The following is an 8,030-nucleotide window of genomic DNA, read 5'->3' on the forward strand; positions in this document are numbered from 1 at the left end:
CCTCTCTGTTCCCAATCCTGGAAACAAAAAGTACTTTCCTATTCCCCCAGAGGGAATGCAAAGTCAGGCTAGCAATCCAACACACAAATCTCCCCTTGATTTCTTCCTCCCACCAATTCCCTGGTGAGTACAGACTCAATTTCCCTGAAGTAAAGAAAAACTCCAACAGGTCTTAAAAGAAAGCTTTATATAAAAAGAAAGAAAAATAAGTACAAATGTTCTCTCTGTATTAGATGATACAACACAGGGTCAATTGCTTAAAAGAATATTGAATAAACAGCCTTATTCAAAAAGAATACAAATCAAAGCACTCCAGCACTTATATTTATGCAAATACCAAAGAAAAGAAACCATATAACTTACTATCTGATCTCTTTGTCCTTACACTTGGAAACAGAAGACTAGAAAATAGAACTACTTCTCCAAAGCTCAGAGAAAGCAGGCAGCCAGAAAACAAAGACCTTAGACACTCAATTCCCTCCACCCAAAGTTGAAAAAATCCGGTTTCCTGATTGGTCCTCTGGTCAGGTGCTTCAGGTGAAAGAGACATTAACCCTTAGCTATCTGTTTATGACACCCCCTGACCCCCAGCTCTGAGCCCAGCCCCTCTGAGCCAGACATCCCCCTAACACCCAGCTCTGAGCCCAGCCGCTCTGAGCTGGACACCCCCTGTCACTTCCCCACAGCCCTGACCCCCAGCTCCGAGCCCAGCCCCTCTGAGCCAGGCAACCCCCGACCCCATCTCCCCACAGCCCTGACCCCCAGCTCTGAGCACAGCCCCTCTGAGCCAGGTATCCCCTGACCCCATCCCCCCACAGCCCTGACCCCCAGCTCTGAGCACAACCCCTCTGAGCCGGGTACCCCCCGACCCAGAGCCCAGCTCCCCACCCAGCCCCAGGCAGCAACAGCCCATTGGCACCAACCATCACCATCACCCAGCGACAACCCATTATGTAATTGCAAATGTATACATACCATTAAAGCATTTAATGTTTTTAAATCATATTTCATGTACACCTCTGCCCCGATATAACGCGACCCAATATAACACGAATTCAGATATAACACGGTAAAGCAGTGCTTCGGGGGGGGGGGGGCTGTGCACTCCGGTGGATCAAAGCAATTTCAATATAATGCAGTTTCACCTATAATGCGGTAAGACTTTTTGGCTCCCGAGGACAGCGTTATATCAGGGTAGAGGTGTATTTTCAAATTATTAAAAATTAATTTTTGAATGTATTTCACTGGTTACTGTTTACATTTCCAAATACATGATAGCAGAGTATTGCAACATTTCTTTATGGAAGGGGCCCCCGAAATTGCTTTGCCCCAGGCCCCCTGAATCCTCTGGGCGGCCCGGCAGCAGAGACAGCTGTGCTGAGGCTCAGAGAGGTGTGGCTCCAGGAGGTGGAGGGGCCTGACCCCGAGAGAGAGTGGACTCCCAAGAAGGGCTGTCGCACTGAAAGGGGCACCCCCCACAGACCGCACGGGGCCACAAGTGGGCCCGATCTGTGAGTCCGTGACAGTAAGATAAAGAAGTTCAGCATTGTATTTCTTTCTTTGTCTTGGGCTATCTGAACTAAGGGACTAATGGAAAGCCACCTTGCATCAGAAAGCTGCAGAATCTTCAGTGGTGCTTTGCTGACATTAATAGCAGCACACTATTCAGAGGGAGGAGGATAGCTCAGTGATTTGAGCATTAGCCTGCTTAAACCCAGGGTTGTGAGTTCAATCCTTGAGGGGACCACTTAGGGATCTGGGGCAAAATCAGTACTTGGTCCTGCAAGTGAAGGCAGGGGGCTAGACTCAATGACCTTTCAGAGTCCCTTCCAACTCTGTGAGATAGGTCTATCTCCATATATATTATATGTACCATGTCTGATGCTGAGTGCTGCAAGAAAACCAATTGTATGCTTGTGAGAGCCTAAAATCAGTATTTTGAGGAAGCCGCATCATTGATTTTGATAAACAAAGCTGCAAAGAAGGACACGCTTGATAAACACGTTTGGATGAAGCTCACGCAGCCTGGAAGATCATGCATCTGTTACAACTGCACCATAGTTTCAGTGCAGGGCAAAGCATGCCACACAAACCCCGGCTTTTCACTGCCTCTGTAACACTAACAGCTGAAAAGCAGATGTACAGAACCTGCCTTTCAGTGTGCTACGCTGCGTGTGAAATGTGCTGCAAGTGCTGTTAATTTCTTTTAGCACCCTGGAAGGGGAGGGCCATGAGATGGGAGTCTGGTCCCAGGACTGGTTTGTTGTGGGGACCAGCGAGCAGGGCCTGAAGGGTGACTGTGGGGAGGGGCATCAGGAGGCAGGGGGGAGCTGAAGCAGGGTTGGGAAGATCCATTTGGGGGTAGGCTGGTGAGGGGAAAGCAGAGACCAAGGTAAAAGGTAGGAGGCCTGTGGGTGCAGACAGGTGGAAGGGGAGACTTGGGGGTGGACTGTGGGGAGCTGGGCTGGGGCAAAAGGCCGGGAGACCCTAGGAATGGGGTTTGCAATCCCAGCGAGGGAGCTGGGTGAGCCAGGGTGGGTGGGCAGAGGAAGAAGAGGGTGGGGAGAAGCTGGTGGGGATCCAAGAGGATGGCGGGGGCAGAGAGCAGGATCAGGGATTTCCCTACACCCCCCTGAATTTCCCCAACCCCGCCCCCAGTTTTGTGTATTAGTTACATGCAGTGTTGCCAATTTAGTGACTGTTTGGAAATTTGAATTGAAATTGAAACATTAATACACACTTTAAAAGCATATAAAGTGTATGATAAAATACGTGTATCTGAAAAAGTATAATAGATTTGAAAAGTATGAACATAGAGTAGCTTCCTTATCCAGCTTTTGTTTTTATGACGATGTCAGTGCACACATTTCGGAGATGTTGGCCAAATTATGATTTGTAAGCAAAGTCTAAATGAGCTTTTCCTGGCAGTTCATGATGAGCTGGGGGGAAAGGCTTCAGGACCAGACTGTATTTACATTCACAGCTAATCTACCTAGGTATCCAGCAAACAGAGCTGTGTTGCCTAAGTGATAGATTTTGGCTGGGGTTAGGGTGACCAGACATCCGATAAAATCGGGACCGTCCTGATATTTAGGCATTTGTCCTGCGTCCCGACCGATCTTTGGTCAGGACACAATTAGTCCCAATATTTCGCGGTACTTTTTTTTTTTCCTTTGCTCCGCTGGCAGCACTCAGCTTTTTTTTTTTTTGACACCCCCACCCCCTATGTGTCCCGATATTTTCTTCCTCTCATCTGATCACCCTAGCTGGGGTAGGGTTACAAATCACTTGAATGCGCAGGGGGTGGGGGGAAGGGAGGAATGAAATGTTATTATTCTTATTGTATGAGTAAAGGGCAGTAGAACTGTACTTAGCCTGTGCTGATTGAGGTCATCAAGAGAGAGGGTGGGGACCTGTCCCTCTCCACTGTTTAAAGACAGAGCTGATTAGGCTCCATAGAGAGTCTTTTGTTCTGTTAAGTGACCACTGCAGCTGAAATCACTGATAATCAGGTCTAAATGGAAGAGAAGGCCCAGTCTGCATTAGCAGCAAGGTTCCTCACTGAGAGCTCAGCTGAAATCACTGTTAGCTGGGTGGAACCTGAAGAGACATTCAAACAAACATGGCTGTGGCATCCTACTTTCTATTTAAGCAAGAGATACCACACACTACAAACTGGAGGCCAATGTTAAGTGCATTGTCACTTGTTCATCCTGGCGTGGAACACTGGTTCTGAACAAGACCAGCAAATGCTCACTATCTTTCTGCAAGAAACTCAACTGACTGGCTAGAAGCATGTGGTGCAATAGCGAAAGATTCAATAGTTGAAAAAGTGAAGAACTCTCTCACCATATTCAAAAAATTTGATGAATGCACCAATGCAAATGAGCAAGTATTAAGTCATTGTGTACGGTATCTTGAAAAATATAGACGATACACTGGGACTGAAGTTCAAATTAGTCCAGCCTGGGAAAACCCTCCGGCTTTCTCATTAACGATCCTTGGCTGTTGTCTTAAAATTACTCCAACCGTTATTACTGATTTTGGAAAGTGTCTACCAAGATGGGATGAATCTAAGTAGTGAGGCTGGTGGATTACTTTTGCTACTACGTTCAGAGAAGACTATTGCCATTCTCTCCCTCGTAAGTCTACTGTTGAAATCACATGGGTTATTAAACAATGTCATCCAGGCATCTGCTACAGTAGTAGATCTTTGTCCAGCAATAGAAGCTACATTTGGATCAATTAGAGAGCTATTCATTGAAAAAGTACTGGAAGAAGCAAAGACTTCAGTCCAGAAGTTGTCTAATGAAGGCATTTATATTGAATCCTTAAGTGAAGAGGACAAGAAGTGTTTAAGACAACTGAAAAAGTACACAGACTTTATTCTTAAAAATCTACAACAGCGACTTCTAGATTCTACTTAACCTCTACGTAGCTTTTACAAATCCTTGTCCTATAAAACCCTGACAGCTGAGTGGAGTGAGGCACTGCCAGCAATGGGGCTGCCATGTGATCAGGACAGAATAGAGAATTTGAACACATAGTGGAATATCATCTGATGAATGAATGAAGATTGGACTTCAACTTCTTTTTTGTCATCACTAGTGGCTCAACCCGATCTTTGTGCTATGGGATGAAAGAAGTAGGAATTTATCTCTTGCTAGTCCCAGTCACAACAGCTACAGTTGAGTGTTCTTGTTCGTCACTGAATAGAATTTTGCGTTCTGAAAGAGTCGCCTTCTGCCTGATCATGTGAATGAACTAACAAGCATATCAATCGAAGGGATGGAAGTACCGGACACACGAGAAGCCACCAAAGATGAACACACTGCATCCAAGAAGTTCATTAACAGAGTTGTGCAAAATTATAACAAGAAACCAAGAATGTCGTGCTTCATAGAATGCTTGAGTAGCCAACTTGAATGTGTGTGATGATTTCAAAACATGAGTTAAAGCTAATAAAATGGTCATGAAATAGTTCTCAGTTTTTACTATGGTGCCATACAGCCTCCCTTCACTCTCACGGTCTCACCCCTCATCAGTCCTGTCCCCCTTCCCACCCCGTAAATTTGAACATCCTCCCTAATTTAAATTCCAGGGGAAAACACTGAGTAGGAGGGTTCAGCTGAGGAATTAAGGCTGGCCCAGGCCTGGGACGGGCAGAGCCCAGGACAGAGGGATGAAAGATCTGGGGGAAGGGGCAGGAGAAAGGGGCTGTAGGTCAGTAGAGATTTTTGGGGGGTTAGGTTCTGAAGGGAGATGGAAGGGCAAAGGGATGGGACCCCTTTAGGGGGAGCAACTGGAGTCCTTGCGGTATCTGGTGAAGGCAACAGGGAGCCTTTGGAGGAGGGAACGGGGAGCTGGGGGGAGGAGGGCTGGGGATGGGCAGAGACCAGGGTAAAGCAGTGAAAGACTCTACATCGAAGAGGGGTTGGGCTTTGTGGCGGGAGAGGGACCTGAGGAACCAGGACCTGGGGGGCTCAGGCAAAGGCCTGGAAAACCCTGGATGGTGGTGGGGAGGCTTCAACACACTTCCGTTTGTCAACCCTCACCCTCAGATTTGAGCAGGAAGTGCTGGGGGCCTATGGTGGGGCATCTGTCCCACATAGAGCCCTAGGGAGGCTGTGCAGAAGGCAGTCAATTAGAGAAGGGCTGAAAGGAGCAGCCAGGCAGGGCCCGGCAGGCCCAAATAAGAAGGGCTGCAGAGCAGAGCAGATTCAGTAGCTGCCTGGAGCTTGAGGAGGGAAGCCAGGCTCCAAGCAGGATCTTGGGTAGTAGATAGAATAACCCCAGTCGGGGCTCTAAGGGTATGTTGATTTGTTCCTGTGTTAGTGTAGGGAGTGTCCTGAGTAGATGGTGCAGTTTCTTAGTGTATTCCTCAGTGGGATCTGAGGAAAGTGGCCTGCAGAATTTGGTATTAGAGAGTTGTCTGACAGCCTCCTTTTGGTATTCAGACCTGTTCGTGATGACAACAGCAAAACATATATACCTTCAGACCAGTGGCTCCGCTATGGGCACCCGCATGGCCCCACAATATGCTAACATTTTTATGGCTGACATGGAACAAGGCTTCCTCAGCTCTCGTCCACTCACGCCCCTTCTCTACCTACACTACGCTGATGACATCTTCATCATCTGGACCCATGGGAAAGAGACGCTGGAAGAATTCTAGCATGATTTCAACAGCTTCCACCCCACCATCAACCTCAGCCTAGACCAATCTACATGGGAGGTCCACTTCCTAGACACCATGGTACAAATAAATAACAGTCACGTTAACACCACCCTATACTGAAAATCACCGACCACTATGCCTACCTTTATGCCTCCAGCTTCCATCCCGAACACACCACACGATCCATCATCTACAGCCAAGTGCTGAGGTACAACGACATTTGCTCCAACCCCTCAGACAGAGACCAACACCTACAAGATCTTCACTAAGCATTCTCAAAACTAGGATACCCGCAGAAGGAAATAAGGAAACAAATCAACAAATCATATCCCCCCTTAGTCATTTCTTTTCCAAGCTGAAAAGTCCCAGTCTTTTTAATCTCTCCTCATATGGAAGCTGTTCCATATGCCTAATCATTTTTGTTGCCCTTTTCTGAACCTTTTCCAATCCCAGTATATCTTTTTCGAGATGGGGCGACCACATCTGCATGCAGTATTCAAGATGTGGGTATACCATGGATTTATATAGAGGCAATATGATTTTTTCTGTCTTATTATCTATCCCTTTCTTGATGATTCCCAACATTCTGTGGCATGCAGAACTGGACACAATACTCCAGCTGAGGCTGTATCAGCGCAGAGTAGAGCGGAAAAATTACTTCTTGTGCCTTGCTTACAACACTCCTGCTAATACATCCCAGAATTATGTTCAGGTTTGAGTTTTTACGTTGTTGACACATATTTAGCTTGTGATCTATTATAAGCCCCAGATCCCTTTCCGCAGTACTAATTCCTAGGCAGTCATTTCCCATTTTGTATGTGTGCAGTTGATTGTTCCTTCCCAAGTGGAGTACTTTGCATTTGTCCTTATTTAATTTCACCCTATTTACTTTGGACCATTTTTAATTTTAATTCTATCCCCCAAAGCACTTGCAACCCCTCCCATCTTAGTACTTTGTCCGCAAACTTTATAAGTGTACTCTCTATGCCATGATCTAAATCACTGATGAATATATTGAAAAGAACCAGACCCAGAACTGATTTCTGCGGGACCCCACTCGTTATGTCCTTCCAGCACGACCTCCAGCACGACTATAAGCCACTGATAACTACTCTCTGGGAATGGCTTTCCAACCAGTTATACACCCACCTTACAGTAGTTCCATCTAGGTTGTATTTCCCTAGGCTATACATCTTTTAGCAACATGACTGTGTTGCTACAGCTGGGCTGCTACAAGTCACGCAGTGTAGCAGCTGTTTGTCAGCTGTCCTGCTGACAAAAGACTTGCACCCCAACAAGCAGCGTTTGCGTTGTCAGCAGAAGAGCGCTCCTGCCAACAAAGCACTGTTCACACTGGTGCTTGTTGCTGGCAAAACTTTTGTCTTTTGGGAGTGGAGGGTTTAACACATCTAGAAGACAAAAGTTTTGTTGTTCAGTTGCCAGTGTAGACATTGTCCTAGTTTGTTTATGAGTTGGTCATGAGAGACTGTATCAAAAGCCTTACTAAAGTCAATATATACAATATATGCCCCATCCACAAGGCTTGTTATCCTGTCAAAGATAGCTATTAGGTTGGTTTGACACTGCATTTCTACTGCATTAATAGCCCAAAGTCACTTAAAAAACAGCCCCAAAGTAGCCCAATCTATTTACTGATTCGAAGTTTTCTTATTAACACATTGGTCTATACATCAAACAACAAATGAAAGCTTCCCTTAGATACCTAGTACAGATTTGATTTAAAACAAACAAACAAAAAAATGCTACAAGCCACAGCAAGAGTTCATCCAGATTAGCAACAAAGCTATGAGATGACAATCAAATCCAAAATCAAAACCCTAAAACTGGTACT

The sequence above is a fragment of the Gopherus flavomarginatus genome, chromosome 20 (genome assembly GCF_025201925.1).
Source record: "Gopherus flavomarginatus isolate rGopFla2 chromosome 20, rGopFla2.mat.asm, whole genome shotgun sequence".
Lineage (NCBI taxonomy): Eukaryota > Metazoa > Chordata > Testudines > Testudinidae > Gopherus > Gopherus flavomarginatus.